Consider the following 18266-nt stretch of genomic DNA (forward strand, 5'->3'; position numbering starts at 1 on the left):
AATGATATTTTATCATATCCTGGTGCAGAGGGATGACAAGAGTTGATGGCATTATCTAGTTCATCCATGTTAAAAATATAGTTATATTCCAGGTCTTCAAGAGTTTCAAAATTGAGTATTATATTTTCTTTTTGTTTTCTGATACTTTGAAAATGTGTATCTAGGCTGGAGTAAGCACTGATGTTTTCAAAATGTTTCCCAATTATGTTTGATATTTCATAAGTATCATGGTATATTTTTCCATTTAAATGTATTGCACTTCTTGGAGGTCTTATATGTTTTCCATTGATTTTCCTTATCTTTTGCCAGACATCCCTTGTGGATGTGTTTGAAGATATGTTTGAGACATATTCTTTCCATGATGCGATTTTTTCAGCTATTACCGTTTTTCTAAATTTGGCTGTATATTTGTTATATAGTGGTTTAATGTGGTTAATTGTTATGTTTGTTATAACTATTTTGTTTAATACAGGCAGTCCCCGGGTTACGACGGGGGTTCCGTTCTTGAGGCGCGTCGTAAGCCGAAAATCGTCGTAAGCCGGAACGACACTTGGAAATATGCCTTAAACTAAGAAAAAGTTAGAGACCTTACCTGTGTGACATGCAAGTAGATTGCATGATGTGTAGTGTGGTTATTCCAATGGCAAAGGATGGTTCTTGAAGGTATAATTCTTTATTAAACTCTTGTGACACTAAAAAGCACAATGTACTACACTTAATCCTTAGGGTATACACTAAACACTATACACTATATTATGCATTGCACACTTCGTAGTAGTACGTATGTTTTTGTTAGATCCTGGAGTACACTAAAATCCCAGTCTGGTAGCTCTGGAAGGTAAAAGTATAACACAATTAGTACAAAATACTACACAAAGTCCTGAATACAATATGTAAATTATAGATATCAAGAGTAAAAGAGTTAATGTATGTTAATTAATTCCTTACTTTTAGTTTATAATTCCTTACTTTGAGTTATATCAAGAGTAAAAAAGTTAATGTATGTTAATTAATTCCTTACCTTTAGTTTAAATTTTGCATTCATCATAACCCTGGATGGACAAAGTCTTATGTGGCCCCATAGCCTACATCATTCAGGGGGTTCTGGAATGTACAAAAAATAATTTTGTCAGTAAGTACTCTATGCATAGTAAGTTACATACAGTAATATGCACCATACAGTGGTTTAATATCAACTGGTATGCATTATTGTAAATGATTGGTCTACACCCCCTGTTCAGCAGGGAGTGTACAGTACCAATTCCATGAGGGACCTTGATCACTTATCCCATGTGAGAGATCTTGGTCACTTTTTTTTAGTATATAAAACTTACTTAATGTATGTTAATTACTACTATGTATAATTCCTTACCTTTATGTTATGTAGTAACCCTGGACAAAGTTTTATGTGGCCCCATAGCCTGCATCATGGAGGGGGTCCTGGTTTTCTGGAATGTACCAAAAAAGTATCAAAGTTAAGTCATGTTATGTATGTTTAGTAAGTTACATACAGTAACCATACGTACAGTGGTTATAACATGTACATATGTACATAATCAAACTTGGTTGGAAATTCCTGTAAAAAAAGTTATGTACGTATGTAATATGTACTACTGTATGTAAAAACCTTACTGTTCATACTTTGTTACACTACATGTTACATGTGATACGTATACTTTCCTGAAGGGTTTTTTTCCATCCAAAATGGTGCTTCTACTTGTAGTAGTTATCCCTTGATGACACTTGTAGTAACAACCTGGAGTTGTGTGAAAAATGTTGTTCTGGAAAGAAAAAGTAACAAAAATTAGTGTACAAAATATACACTACAGAAAGTTGTGAATGCATATGTTAATTACTGTAGATATATCAAGAGTACTAAAAGAGTTAATGTATGTTAATTAATTCCTTACCTTTAGTTTATATTTTGCATTCATCGTAACCCTGGATGGACAAAGTCTTATGTGGCCCCATAGCCTACATCATTCAGGGGGTTCTGGAATGTACAAAAAATAATTAGTATGTCAGTAAGTACTCTATGCATAGTAAGTTACATACAGTAATATGCACCATACAGTGGTTTAATATCACATATAACATGTAGTATAAAACTTAATTTAGAAATTCCTTACATAACTTACCAACTTTTAGTGAGTCTCAAAGCTGTTACCTAGGTTGTGGGAGATGGAGGTGGAGGTGTAGAGCATTCATGATAAGGATGCATTCCAAACCTAACTTCAGTGTGCTTTATCACAGATAACAGGCTAGGATGATGGGCAGTCTGGAATGAAGAATTAATATTAAAGGACAGTATGTAACCACTTAGGTGTACAAAATTTATTGTACGTATGCAAACATTAAACACAACTGAGAATTCCTTACCTCCAGCAAAATGAAGACATGTAGGCTATGTAGAGGTCTGGTTTATGTAAGTCACAGGTGCATGCCAGTCTGGAATGATAATGTAATAGTACATATGATTATAGTATGTATGTTACATACATAACATGGTTATTATATATGTAATATTAAAACATTAATAAAAAAAATGTCCTTACCAAATTCTAGTGGTTGGCTTGCTTACTGGGATGGTCATATGGTACATGAGAGTGGGTGGCTGGGCTATGGAGTGGGATGGGCAGGTGCTTGGGAGTCTGGAATGATAAAAAATATATAAAATGATAGTTACTACTACTGTAACTACTGCACATGTTATTACTGTTTGACATATGTAGTGTGTAATACGTATGTTCAATATAAAAAATGAAGAATTCTTTTACCTGAAGGAATGGGAGAGGTGATACTACTCGTATCAACTGATTTGGGCTCTGGGGAGGTGATACTTGTATCAACTGATGAGGGAACATCTACATCTGGAAAGAATGATAGGGTACATAAATATATTATAAGGTGGATGTAATTGTAGCATATGTACACTTTTAATAAAATTTCTATTAGCAATTTATAAAACATTTTATACAAATTTGTTGTTAAGGATTCCTTACCTGATGTATAGGGCGAGGCATCAAAACCATGGAAAGGCTCAGGGTCATCTGGGTCACTGTCACTATCAAAGGGGTCTGAAATGGAAAAAAAAAAAAATAATAAGGTTATGCAACATCAAACACATTGTACCACTATGTAAGTTAGTGTACGTATGTATGTAGGGTGTAAACAATTTCCAACATGAAAATGAGAAAAATGAAATTGCTTACCTGATTGTACACGTGCAGGTGGGCGGGCTGATACAGAGGGTCCAGGTACAGGGGGAGCTGGAACTGTCACAGGTAGTAACAGGGAGATCTGGAAACTGTCACAGGTAGTAACAGGGAGAGCTGGAACTGTCAGCAGGTAGTACATGGGGGAATCTGGGAACTGTCACCAACTTCCTGCAATAAAATTACAAATGATGAAAATTAATGAAGTTACAATTTACTCTTACATTTAGTTGTTACATTAAAAAATTAACACATTTTAATATGTACACTATGTAACACATAAATTAGTAAAACAGTTCAGAATTCCTTACCAGGACTAGGAGTGGGAGGTGGTGGTACTGGAGACTTGTGAAAGAAAGTGTCAAGCCTGGACTGCACACTTCTCTTCGTCTGCTTCTCCTTCAGGGTCTCCTTGTAGAAAGTCACCAAATCCATGATTCCTCTTTTGATTTTGTCAAACCTAGAAACGTTAGGGTCTTCTGCCTCAAAAGAAGCCAAGGCTCTCTCCAGATGAGTAAAACCCTCTGACAAGCCTTTCACAGTTAATGACCTGGGTTTTGGCTCTGGTGCCGCCTCCTCTTCCTCAATCATTTGTTGTTCAAGTTCTAGTAAGTCCTCTGCAGACAATTCCTCTCCCATGGGAAAAGCCAAAAGCAGCTCTGTTACATCATCAGGTTCAGATCTAGTTGCAGCCTCTTGCTTAGCCCTACGATCTTCCTCGTCACAGTCTCGACGTCTTCTGCCTGGTCAAAGCCTTCAAAACTGTGCACAAACTGTGGACACAGTTTCCTCCAGGCCCCATTTAAAGTGGTCGTCTTCACCTCGTCCCAAGCACTTGCAATGTTCTTCACTGCATCTGCAATGTTGTAGCCCTTCCAGAATTGCTTCAGTGTCAACTCCTTGTTAGCTCTATGGGCCCTCAAAGCAAAACGTATGGCCTTCTAAGGTAGTAAGCCTTGAAATTTGCTATTACTCCCTGGTCCATTGGCTGTATCAGCGATGTGGTATTGGGTGGGAGGTACACCACCTTCACATTAGGATGCATGTCGCTCAAATTTGAAGGGTGACCAGGGGCATTGTCCAGGACTAAGAGGGCCTTAAAAGGCAGACCCTTCGAAGTCAAATACCGCTCCACTGCTGGCACGAAATGGTCATTGAACCAATCTTCGAAGACCATTAAGGTAACCCACGCCTTCTTGTTAGATTTCCAAATCACAGGGAGTTGACTCTTGAAAATGCCCTTGAAAGCCCTGGGATTCTCGGCCAAATACACCAGCAAGGGCTTCAGTTTCAAATCACCACTTGCATTGGCCCCAAACAGCAAAGTCAGTCGCTCCTTTCCAGCTTTATGGCCAGGTGCTGACTTCTCCTCCTTGGAAAGGTACGTTCGATTTGGCATTCTTTTCCAAAATAATCCAGTCTCATCCACATTAAAGACTTGGTCAGCCGTGTAACCACCATCCTTAATTATCTCAGCCAAACCACCTGGAAAACTTTCTGCTGCTTCGCTATCAGCACTAGCAGCTTCACCTTGCAGCTTCACATTATGCAAATTTGCACGAGCCTTAAAACGGTTAAACCAACCTCTACTCGCGGAAAATTCACCACCAGCACTGCCTTCGCCAAACTTTTTCACTACTGCCTCATGCAGCGCTCTAGCCTTCTCCTGGATCACACTTAAGCTCACCGGAACACCGGAACACGTCGCTGGTTCTGGTCCTCCAGCCAGATCATGAGCAATTTCTCCATTTCAACAATGCTCTGGCTACGTTGCTTCTCGTTTATCACCGTTGACTTCATCGGTGCAGCATCCTTAACGTGCTTCAGAATACGTTCCTTATCCTTCACAATGGTTACCACCGTGGTCCTGCTCAAGCCTAAAGAACGGCCTATTTCGGTGTTAGTTTCTCCCTTCTCCGAACGCTTTATCACGTCATATTTTGACCTCCATCGTGATGACCTTCCTCTTCTTGGATGAACTATCATCGGAGGAAGTACTTTGGCGTTTAGGAGCCATTGTAAATTAGCGAAAATGGCAAGGAATTTTCAGCAAACGTCTCAGCACACAACCTAGTGGAATGTTCAGGCAGGCACGCGATTGAAGTGGCGTCCTTTCGTATTGTTACGCTTGGCGTCCTCCGACCGTCCGAGGTCGTTGTTCGGTCAATTTACCATACAGTTTAATAGCGTTAATTAATTTATGCACCTCCGCTCAAAAACTAGTTCTGCATATGAGGTATTGTTAAAAAGCATAACAAAACGTCGTAACCTTGGAATTTGTGTTGTAATCTAACCAGAAACTTAGTTTTTTTAATTATGTACTGGAAACAAGCAATGATTTTTCATTATATTTGCGCTTTTGGACTGTTTTAAACTGCGCATCCCAAGCTAGTGTATTCATTCGCCCGCAAACTAGTTCCGCATATGCGGCGTCAGTAAAAAAATTCAAAAAATACGAAAAAAAAAAGTGTCAAAAATCATCATAACCTCAAAATTTTTGTTGTAATGTAACCAAAAACATATTTTTATTATGTACTGTGCTAAACTATAAAGGATTTTTATCATAGCATGCGTTTTTTAAAAGCGTCGTTAACTCGGAGCGTCGGAAGCGTCAGCGTCGTAACCTCGGAACAAGCGTCGTAACCCAGGACGGAATTTCCATTGAATATTTAAGAAAAAGCGTCGTAACCTCGGAACGTCGTAAGCCGGAACCGTCGTAACCCGGGGACCACCTGTATGTTTATACTATAGGGCATTTTGTTGAGTGATTTAAGGCGAGTTTTGAGTCTGTTTAGATTGCGACTCAATACTGTATATGTTTTATTTTACTTAATGTTGTTAATGTTGGATTCCACCATGGGACAGGGGATTTTGTGGAATGTGTTTTGGTTTTTGGAATACTTTTATTTGCAGCATTTATTATGAAGTTTGAGAAGGATTCACATGTAGTATTGTGATCTTCATTATGTGGGAATGGTGGTATGTTTCGTGTGTATAGGAAATATTTATCCCAGTTAGCTTTTTGGATATTATATCTTGTAGGTGGCAATATTTTGACATTACTTAAGTAGTTCAGAATGATTGGGAAATGGTCACTTGTGTATGAATCGTCTAGGACGTTCCATTCAAATTTCTCCGCTACATCATTTGAACATAATGAAATGTCAATTGAAGAAAAGGTTAGGTGTGTATTTGAAAAATATGTTGGAACTTCACTTTCATTGAGACAATACAGGTTGTGTTTCATTATAGTATTCTCTATGTTGATTCCGGATGTGTCAGTGGGGTTATTAATATCCCATAATGGATTATGTGCATTAAAATCTCCTACTATAAGTAGTGGTTCCTGTATACTTTTGCTAAAAAGTTCAGAAAAATCACTGAAATTTGCATTGAAATTTGGTTGGTTATATAAATTACAAATAGTAATTTTACTTTTATCAGGCATATACAGTTTAATTGATGTTATTTGATATGGCATAGATGGTATGTCAACAGGTTCATATGTAATGCTATTATGAACGTATATGGCTGTGCCTAATTTTCCACCGTCAGTTGGTGAATAACAGGCAATTTTATAGTGTTGGATATTTGTAGGGTTACTTCCTATATGTTGTAGACATATGCACATTGGGTTGTGGTCTCGTATGATTCTTTGTAATTCACCCAGACGTAGTCGGGTTAAGAGACCATTTATATTCCACTGAATGATTTTATATTCCATTATTGGGAGGAATTGGTGTTAAATTCTGTAAATTGATTGCTGATTTTACTTTATCTCGTAGTTTATATGCATTTGAATTTATTTGTGGTTTTTTAATCGTTGTATTTGTATGTTGGTTATTAGATTCTGCAGTTGTTTGTTTTTCATAGTTGAATATTAATAAGTCTATTTTTGATTTTATAATTTCCTTTTTGTATTTTAAGGATTCAGAACATAATTCGTTCTCATGTTGGTGTGTTAAAGGGCACCTCCTTAATTTGGTAAAATTGTCAATACAATTTCGTACTGTGTCCTCTGTCTTGGTAGTTAGTTGGTTATATGTACTTACAAAGCATTCACTACAACCACAAGATGAAGCATGTTTGGTAATGTTAATTATTGGTTCAGAAGTTTTTGGTCTAGCTTTAGAAATTTCTGGTTTTGTAATTCTATTGTTCCTTTTCTGTAGTGATAAGGACTGTTGGTTTGAGGGGTTATTTGTTTTGTTGTTGTTAATGGGATATTTCGGTCTTGTGGATGGTTGGGGGTGATAGTTATATTTTGGTTTGGTTTAATGGTATGATTTTCATTAGTATTATTTGATTGGAACTTGTAAAGAAAGTGATCTTTACTGTCCAGATGTTGGCTGTTTGATTGAGATTGAGGGTAATTGTGTATTTCCACTTGTGATGAGGTTAATTTAATATCTTTTTTAAAATGTTCTCCTGGTGTAGTTGGAGTCTCTCTGGATTGATTGTAATTTTCAATATTTACCTTTTTTCCCTTAGGTGGGGTTCTTTCTAGAATTCTTTTCATTCGCCAGTTCGATTATCATCATTATTTAATTCTTCTTCTATTGGAAGTTCTTTTCCATGGATAACTGAATCATCTATGTTAGTGGTGGTATTGGTTGTTGTAATATCACTTTTATTTTGTGTTTCAGTATTATTGGTATGAAATCCAGTTTCCCTGTTTATACTATCTTGTTTGTCATTGTGCTGTTTGATGTCTTGATTTTAGTCACATTTGAAAAGGTGGGGGTTTTGGATGGATTGTTAACGCCTCTTACTTTTAGCTCAAGTCTGGCTTCCATGACTGACATTCCTGTCCTATTTATTAACAACTGAAGTCTGTGTTATATTGGTAAAATGAAAAACACTCCTTAGATTTTGCGTGATGGGCTAGTCCACAATTAATACATTTTGATTGATTACAGTTCCAATTAGTGGTATGGTCATCTGATGCACAGACTGCACATATAGCTTTATTACGGCATCTTTTGTATGTGTGTCCATACCTTGAGCACTGTGTACATTGTAATGGTTTAGGAACAAAAGGACGAACTTCTCTATTTTGTCCAAGAATTTTTATTTTAAATGGTAAGTCTTGGCCTGTAAATTTTATTTTGGCAATGTTGATATTTTTACTTTTATCTTTCCTACTTGAAATAGAGTATATTTCTAAATCGTGGATATTGTTATATCTCAATTTTAGGGAGTCTAGCAATAGTTGTTTTGAAGGAAGCTCCTGCTCGCTATTGGGTAGGATGACTGTACCCTGTACATAATTCAATGTTTCATGGCTTGTAATTATTACCTTTATATTATTTATTTCTGTTATACTTAAAAAGGCAGTGGACTGCTTTTTATTGGTTACTTGGATAAGCCATTCATTGTCCTTGATGTGTCTGCATTCCATGTCTTGTGTTGGATATATGTTAAGTAATTTGTTTTCTAGCATCGCTGCTGAGATTTTGTTGTCAGCTTTGAGGACTAGAAATCTTGACCAATTATCTGGTCCAAAGAGGTCATCAAAATGTACCAATGTGGGATTAAGTCGGTAATTTTTGTTTCTTTTTGGTCCTTGTTTTATGTTATGTTGCTTGTCTATTATGATTTTTATATTTTTCCTGTATTGCTGAGAGGATTATTTGTCTCTAATTCAGAATTATTGTTCATCATATATGGTTCCATTGTTACGATATTGGAGTTTACCAATTTATTTTTGTTTGTTTCTTTTGTATTTATGCACTCTATTTGGTTTTCTGGCTCTGCTGCTTTACTTGGAACAGGGTGTTCCTTTGTATCTTTTATAGTACTTTCACTACTTGTGGCAGTACCTAGGAAATTCGGGAGTGACGTGCCAATGGTCATCAACTGTGCCGTAGTTTTTCCATCATGGGGCCCAGGGGTAACTCCAATCATTTATTTCACAGTTCATAAATCTTGAGTTTTTACAAAAAAAAAAAAAAAAAAAAAAAAAAAAAATTCTTGAAAAGATATCATTGGCCCTTCGCGAAGTTAAATTTTCTGCCAAAGGCACAAGTGAGAAAGGACTCCCAAATGTCCGCATCCCTACCCTACCCCAAAAGGGGATGGCATAACATGATTAGTATGGCCCAAGTGTAAGCAGAACCCGCTTGCTAGGACTAAGAGTATTATGTTAATACAATTATCCCCATCCTAATCACATTATGGGCAAACTGGATAGAATGCCGAGAGTTCTATTCCTAGAACCAGGCCCCCCCTGGAATCCGTGGTCCAGCTCCACAGAAATAGTTTCCGCCTGAAAACAGGTCCGAACATTGTCGGGTAGATGATGGATCTACCACAGTTCTCACTATTTAGCTTCGGATTTAACTCCACGTTAAGCCATGATATGTTTTCTCATTTATTTGCTTTTAAAAATTTTGGCAAAAAATGGAAAAGTCCACATAAGTTTACTCGAAAATATATAATGTCATATGGGACTCTTGGGTTCGAACCTGGGAAGAGATTCCTGAGGTTCGAGAGCCCCCTCACCACGTCAAGGTGGTCCCAAAATGAGGGGGTGTTTGTCTTGTGATGACGGATGTGCATGGTCGAGCTATTGGATGCCAAGGCTCATATTTTCTAATCACTACTGTAGACAATGTGTTAATGATATTAATGATATAAGAATAATAGTTTACATTACCAGTGAATTAAGTTGTTAAATATATAGAAAAATCGTATAATAACAGAATAATAAAAATAGCAATGGTGAAAATCATATTCAGTGCTTACTAACCATAATCGTCAGCCTTTGTTCCATTCAGGTGTGTCTGCTGCAGGCGTTTGCTGGGATCATACTTCTGTTCCTGGGAGATCATTATTTAGTGTCAATTTCATACCCTCACAATATTGCTGTGTCTTTGTGGACGGCGACACAGTGATATTAGTGAGGGTGTGAAACAAGTTATTGAAGTCAAACTAACTGTTACAAATATCTTGTTCAATATTCAAAATTTCCCTCCACATGCGACCTAACAAAACATCAAGAAGAAATCATCAATTGTATTTTAATTTTTATGAAAGTAAACTCCATGATGATCATTCGCAGAATAGTGAGGTTCATATGAGTTCATGGTGGTAGTTCGAGAATTCATCGGTTGTTAAAGACCCACTTGACAATAGAATTACAATGAAATTACCCTGTGTAATGTAATTAAGTGCTTTGTAAGGTATTTCACTTTTATTACTGAATATAAGTTAGCAATTTGACCTTGGAATCAGATGCACCTTAAATGGGTAGATACATAGAAATAAGAGCTGGATTGAATTGCTTTTGCTTCCAGTATTCGTCAGGTTTTGATTTTATTTCTTTATATTTAACTTAAATGGCTAAATTTCTCCCCTCATTTGAGCTGATCCTTGGTCATAATCTTTGCTAAAAAGTAAAACACCCAAGCTTTTTGCAATTATATAATTATGAGTTTTCTTTATTAAAATCAGCTGGTTTCATAAATGAATTTATAACACCTATCTAAAAACTATGTAGTAATACACAATTGTCATGTTCAGTGTTTTTCACAACCATATTTTCATATTAGCCTTTGTTATAGGACTCAAAAAATACAGACTGATTGAAGATATATGTCATTTTTTTTTTTTTTTGTCAAATTTCCTTTCTCGTAAAATTCCTTACATTGAAAAAAACCCCACAAGATTACTGAGTGTAAATTGTTTACTTGTGAGTAGTAATATAGTATTTTGCTAAAACTTAAGTACTTTCAGGCTTTAATTGTGGCCCATTCTCAAGGAATATGGATAACACCTTACTAGAGAGAAAAATTAAAGTCTACACGAATATAGATAACTACTTACTGGAGGCACCATTGAAGTCTACAGAAATACAGATAGCTGCTTACTAGAAGCAGCATTGAAGTCTCCAGGTCACAGATAACTACTTACTGGAGGTAGCATTGGAGTCTCTAAGAACACACATAACTACTTACTTGGACGGCAGGCATTGAATCTCCCAGGGTCAACAGATAAATTTACTTAGTGGAGACCATGCAATTGAAGTCTCCAAGAACACAGATAACTACTTACTTGAGGGGACAGGAGTCTCTAAGAAACAGATACTAATTACTGGAGGCAGCATTGAAGGTCTCCAGGTCACAATCCTAATTAGTGGAGACAGCCTTGTCCTCCAGGAAACACAGATAACTACTTAGTGGAGGCGCACGAAAGTCCTCCAGTCACAATTAATTAGTGGAGACCGCATTGGAGGCTCCAGGAACACGATTTACTACTAGACAGCTGGAAGCTCCAGGTCACAGATACTACTTTAGGATGGAAACAGCTTGGCGTCTCCAGGAACACAGATAACCTCTTTAACTGGAGGCAGCATTGAAAGTCTTCAGGTCACGATAACTACTTAGTGGAGACAAGCTTGAAGTCTCCAAGGAACACAGATAACTACTTACTAAAGGCAGCATTGAAGTCCTCCAGGTTCACAGATAAATTTACTTAGTGGAGGCAAGCATTGGAGTCGCCAGGAAACACAGATAAACTACTTACTGGTGGCAGCATTGAAATCTCCAGGTCACGATAACTAACCTTAGTAGGGAGACTGCATTGAGTCTCCAGGGCAACGATAACTATTATGGAGAACTGCATTGAAAGGTCTCCAGGAATAACTACTTACTGGAGTTAACTACTTAGTGGAGACATTGATTGAAGTCTCAGGTCACAGATAACACTTAGTGGAGACAGCATTGGAGTCTCCCCAAGGAACACAGATAACTACTTACTAGAGGGCAGCATTGAAGCCTCCAGGTCACCGAGAAACTACTTAACTGGAGGCCAAGGCATTTAGTCCTCCAGGTCACAGATAACTACTTAGTGGAGGCAGCAATTGGGGTCTCCAGGACCACAATAATACTTACTGGAGGAGCATTGAAGTCTACAGGAACCCAGATAACTACTACTCTAGGGCAGCATTGAGTCGCCAGGTCACAGATAGCTACTTAGTGGAGGCAGCATTGGAGTCTCCAGGAACACAGATAACTACTTACTGGAGGCAGCATTGAAATCTCCAGGTCACAGATAACTACTTAGTGGAGACTGCATTGAAGTCTCCAGGTCACAGATAACTACTTACTGGAGACTGCATTGAAGTCTCCAGGTCACATAACTACTTAGTGGACGAAACTGCATTGAAGTCTCCAGGTCACAGATAACTACTTAGTGGAGACAGCATTGAAGTCTCCAGGTCACAGATAACTACTTACTGGAGGCAGCATTGGAGTCTCCAGGAACACAGATAACTACTTACTGGAGGCAGCATTGAAGTCTCCAGGTCCCAGATAACTACTTACTGGAGGCAGCATTGGAGTCTTCAGGAACACAGATAACTACTTACTGGAGGCAGCATTGAAATCTCCAGGTCACAGATAACTACTTAGTGGAGACTGCATTGAAGTCTCCAGGTCACAGATAACTACTTAGTGGAGACTGCATTGAAGTCTCCAGGTCACAGATAACTACTTAGTGGAGACAGCATTGGAGTCTCCAGGAACACAGATAACTACTTACTGGAGGCAGCATTGAAGTCTCCAGGTCACAGATAACTACTTACTGGAGGCAGCATTGGAGTCTCCAGGAACACAGATAACTACTTACTGGAGGCAGCATTGAAGTCTCCAGGTCCCAGATAACTACTTACTGGAGGCAGCATTGGAGTCTCCAGGAACACAGATAACTACTTACTGGAGGCAGCATTGAAATCTCCAGGTCACAGATAACTACTTAGTGGAGACTGCATTGAAGTCTCCAGGTCACAGATAACTACTTAGTGGAGACTGCATTGAAGTCTCCAGGTCACAGATAACTACTTAGTGGAGACTGCATTGAAGTCTCCAGGTCACAGATAACTACTTAGTGGAGACAGCATTGGAGTCTCCAGGAACACAGATAACTACTTACTGGAGGCAGCATTGAAATCTCCAGGTCACAGATAACTACTTAGTGGAGACTGCATTGAAGTCTCCAGGTCACAGATAACTACTTAGTGGAGACTGCATTGGAGTTTCCAAGAACACAGATAACTACTTACTGGAGGCAGCATTGAAATCTCCAGGTCACAGATAACTACTTACTGGAGGCAGCATTGGAGTCTCCAAGAACACAGATAACTACTTACTGGAGGCAGCATTGAAATCTCCAGGTCACAGATAACTACTTACTGGAGGCAGCATTGGAGTCTCCAAGAACACAGATAACTACTTACTGGAGGCAGCATTGAAGTCTCCAGGTCACAGATAACTACTTAGTGGAGGCAGCATTGGAGTCTCCAAGAACACAGATAACTACTTACTGGAATGAATGAATGAATAATTAATAATTATCTGGCGTCGTGACTACCAGGATCATTGACGCCGAATGAAGCCATTTGGACAACCAATTTGGGAAAAATCCACGCACACATCATAAAAACTCTTAAAGTTCCGCATCAGTTATTGTACTATAGCTAGCGCAAAGATGCTACTTACGCATTAAACACCACCAAAGCTAAATTATTATTATTATTATAAAATAGTTTAACCAGACCACTGAGCTGACCTTCAGCTCCCTTGGGGCTGGCCCAAAGGATTAGATAAAATGCAAGGTCAAGGCCAAAAAGCCACGAGCTTGGACCAAACAGGTCTTATAGGATAATAAATAATTAATTAAGATTAAATAAAAAATTGCACAGAGGCAAAGGCTTTCATACTAGAACACAAACAGGCAATAAATACATTTATTCACGTTTCCATACATTCATTCTAAAAACCTAAAGCTAAAACTACACACATACATGAAAGCGAAATACCTAAATTTCGTTAAAAACTCCAACTTCTTTTAAGAATTCAACAACACACTCATAATCATACTGCGCTTCTTCACCCAATATCTTTTATCAAACTGTAACTACCATCTCTATCTCTTTTGTCTTTAAAGTGCTGCTCTCTCAGTTCCCGATGACTAGGACATTCAACTAGCAAATGCTTAATAGTCATCGGGACGAGACAGTCATCACAGTAAGGTTGGTATTCACCACTCATGATAACCCATGTGTCAATCTTGTATGTCCTATACGGAGGCGGCATATCGTTACTTCCCATTTCCTAGGCATAGATTCATATTTCCAAGGGTGTGTACGTGTGGCAAACTCTTTCATTTTATTTGGTCCTGCTTCGTTCCATTGCTGTTCCCATAATCTTGCAATGAACTTTGATATACTAGGAAAAAAGTCTCTATATGGTACAACAATTGGTCTTGGTATCATATTGGTTGCTGCTGATTTATCTAGTTGGTCTGCTTTTTCATTTCCATATATATTTACATGCGCTGGGACCCAGCAAAAAGATATAGTAATCCCTCTAAGCTAATGTAGAAATACCCACTGTGAGATTTTCAATGTAATTGGATGATCAGTATTAAAAATTTCAAGTGCCTGTAATGCACTTTTGGAATCACAAAAGATGGTGATATTAGTGGAATTCTGGAGGGTTGCAATATGTTCCAATGCTGTTAAAATTCCATACAGTTCCGCTGTGAAGTTCGATGCTACGATGGGTAGTGCTCCTCTGCGACTAAAATCAACACTAAAAACTCCATATCCGACTCCATCATCAGTTTTGGAGCCATCAGTAAAAACAAATGTAGAGCCTGAGTGCTCTGCAGCATGTTCTAAAAACAATACTCTGATTTCTGTATCTGATTTTTCTCTTTTAATACCTTTAAAATATTTAAAAAATTTAATTACAGGTAATTTCCATGCTGGGGTAATTGGTAAATTAACTGGACATACAGGATTTCTTGACATATTCATTTTTTCCAAGATCTTTTTCACTCTAAAACTAAAAGGCTTAGGAAACCTTGGATGATTTTCATAAAAGTTGTTGAAAGAATTTCTGTTTGCTGCTTCAAAGACTTTAGAGTTGGGGATTCTCTGAACCCTAAACCAATATCTGATAATTGATGATTGGCGATATAACTCTAGTGGGATTTCTCCCGCATCAATTAATAAACTTAAGATGGGAGAAGATCGAAAGGCACCTGTTTGCCAAGCGTATACCGGTATGATGTACTGAATCTAAGATAGCAGACGATTAGATGTAGCAGAGAATATATTTCACATCCATAAAGTAATTTTGAAATACTAAGTGATGTGTAGTTTTATAAAACTGTCTGCCTGTCTGCACCCCAGGTTGGATATTAAGATAATACTTTCAAAATACTTAAAGCTTCAAGGCACTTGGTTTTAATATGTTTCAGATGGGAAGCCAATTGAGTTTTTTGTCGAATATGAGGCCTAAGAAGCGTACCTCTTCAACACAGGGTATTCTATGGTTGTACAGATAAAGGTCTGGGTCGGGGTGTACTCCCCGAAGGTGGCAAAAATGCATAACAGTAGTCTTACTGGCTGATATTTTAAATCCCTGTTGTTCAGCCCAATTTACTATCTTATTTATTGTCAATTGTAATTTCCTTTCTGCAACTGACATTCGTGATGCAGCAACAGATATTGAAAGATCATCTACGAATAGGGTACTCAATACATCCTTGGGTATAACAGACGCGACACCATTTATTGCTAACGCAAAAGTGTGACACTAACTTCACGCAACACTTCCTTGTGGACACTTCTTCTTGGCATCGTCTATCTGATAATGTGTTGCCCACTTAACTTGAAAATATCTACATTTCAAGAAATGCTTTAATGAATAGGGCAATTTTCCTCGTAGACCACAGGTATGAATTGTCTTAAGAATGCCATGCCTCCCAGCAGTATCATAAGCTTTCTCAATATCAAAAAAATAGTTTATATGGTGATGCTTGGAGGCAAATGCTTCATATATGGAGGTTTCCAGCTGCAGTAGGACATCTACTGCCGAGTGCATTTTTCTAAATCCATATTGTGAGGGTGAGAAAATATCATTACGCTCTAAATACCAGACAAATCTTGTATTCACCATTTTTTCCATTAACTTGTATAAACAGCAAGTTAGTGCTATTGGTCGATAACTAGCCACTGAAAAAGGGTCTTTACCTGGTTTAACAAAAGGTAATACAAAAGCCAATTCCCATATGACTGGGTAGCTACTTTCATGCCATAATCTGTTAATTATACTTATTATAAAAAGTTTTGTATTTTTTGAAATATGCCTAAACATTTGATAGGGAATTTCATCCGGACCAGGGCAGTGTTAGTGCTGCTGGCCAGGGCAGCATCAAATTCCCTTTCTGTAAAGGGTAAATTATATGGCTCTATCTTATCTGTGGAAAAGTCTAATCGCAGTTTGTTTGTTCTCTTCTTCTATATTGATATCCAGGGGAACTGTCAGATTTTTTGAAACTTGGGCAAAATGATCGGCGAGTTTATCACTTACATCTTTTGCTTCGGCGATGATGTTGCATTAACTTTAAGTACTGGGGGAGGACTGGGAGTAAATTTCCCAGCAATCTTTTTTATTTTTCTTCCATATACTGCCGATAGGTGTTCGGTGGTTAATGGATGATACAAATGACGCCCATGACTGCCTTCTAGCAGTTTTCATTGCCTTTCGAAAACGCGCTCTATTCTGTTTGTATATTATCATGTTTGCTATAGTTCGGTGTCTACGATAACGTGTAAGTGATGTTCTTGTGACTCGGTGTAACAGTGTGAGCTCTTCACACCACCACGGGACGGGGACTGGGCGTCGCCTGGAAAAAGACCTGTAGTTTTTGGTATAGAATGTAATAACCTGCTGTATGGAATGTCCCATTTAATAAATCGATTGCATCATCTGCCGTTGGGAAGTCATTTGCGTCACTTTCTATTTCGCTTAGTTCTTGAAATTTGTTCCAATCTGCTTTTTTCAACATTCCACCGTGGAGATCTTTGAACTGGTGGGTCATCATTGGAATTTATTATTATGGGAGCATGGTCACTGCTTTGCCAGTCATCATTCGTCTTCCATCTGAAATCCATCGTGCAATTGGAACTAGATATTGTAAGGTCTAAGCATGAGACTGTACCTGTCTGGATATGGTAATGAGTAGGTTCTCCGTTATTTAAAAAAGTCCTAAATCTCATTTTCTATTATGGAAGCTATAATATTCCCTTTTTGATTTGATGTCACATCTCCCCATAAAGGATGTCTGCCATTGAAGTCTCCCATGAGAAGAAATGGTCGTGGAAGCTGATGAAGTAAATCAATTAGTTCTTCTCGAGTGATGGGATTGTTTTGGTGGAAGATAAAGGGAACAGTGTGTGTATTTTCGTCTTAGGTGAATTTGAACCGCAACAGCCTGTAAAGGAGTATTTAGTGGGATTGGAAAATGAGGAAGGTCCCTGCGAATAAATAAGGCAACCTCCATGTCTTCCCACTTCCAAATTATATTGTGTTCTATATGATATATACTCTCTAGGGCAAGGTGTGTGGACATCAAGCATTGTTTCTTGTAAACATAAAGTGTTACTCTATAAATACTCTCCTATTGTTGTAAGTTCCTCATATTTTGCACGAAGTCCCTGACAATTCCACTGTAAAATTGAAGAGAAGGTGTCTAGGTTTTGGAGGTAGTCCTCCTCTATTCAAGGTCATTTTTGAATGCTTAGTGGATGGGAAGCTTTGCTTGTAAATTTTTGATGAAGATTGTTTTTCTTCGCCAGTTTGCTCATTGATTTTGGTTTTATCTTTTGTTGGAGTTAATGGAGGAGGGGATGAGGGTGTTCTTCCACCTCTTCATTTGTTTTTTCCCTCTAATTCCATTAAATCAGGCAGAGATTCTGCCTGAGATAATGCAGAAGGTGGAGTAGAGGGAGGTTTGAGGGAGATATCCAGTTTGTTATATGGAATGTTTATTTTTTATCCGTCTTTGCCGATTGTGCTCTAAACCTTACTAGGCTGAGCACTTGGCCCAGTATGGTCGGGCCACAGGAGTAGAAACATCCTTTATTGAGGATGAGGAAGGATCAGCAGATTGGAGTGGAGCCCTAGTGGTGGAATGTTGAACCACAGGGGCTGAGGCATCCTTCATTGAGGATGAGGAAGGAGTAATGGATTGAAGTGG

General features: G+C 38.1%; 1 long non-coding RNA gene across 2 annotated transcripts; it reads right to left on the reverse strand.

The window, feature by feature from the left end:
- Positions 1-463: 463 nt before the first annotated feature.
- On the reverse strand, positions 464-3268 carry LOC135212987 (uncharacterized). 2 transcript variants are annotated; one of them, XR_010314049.1, is made up of 9 exons: positions 3213-3268; positions 3003-3077; positions 2778-2870; positions 2556-2651; positions 2380-2448; positions 2139-2278; positions 1911-1993; positions 1022-1104; positions 464-831 (listed from the first exon to the last, which is right to left on the reverse strand). It is a non-coding gene; the product is annotated as an uncharacterized LOC135212987 (long non-coding RNA). The 2 variants fall into 2 exon arrangements; XR_010314048.1 differs by having other exon boundaries at positions 1911-2278.
- Between the last annotated feature and the right edge of the window lie 14998 nt (positions 3269-18266).

Source organism: Macrobrachium nipponense, chromosome 42 (assembly GCF_015104395.2).
Source record: "Macrobrachium nipponense isolate FS-2020 chromosome 42, ASM1510439v2, whole genome shotgun sequence".
NCBI lineage: Eukaryota > Metazoa > Arthropoda > Malacostraca > Decapoda > Palaemonidae > Macrobrachium > Macrobrachium nipponense.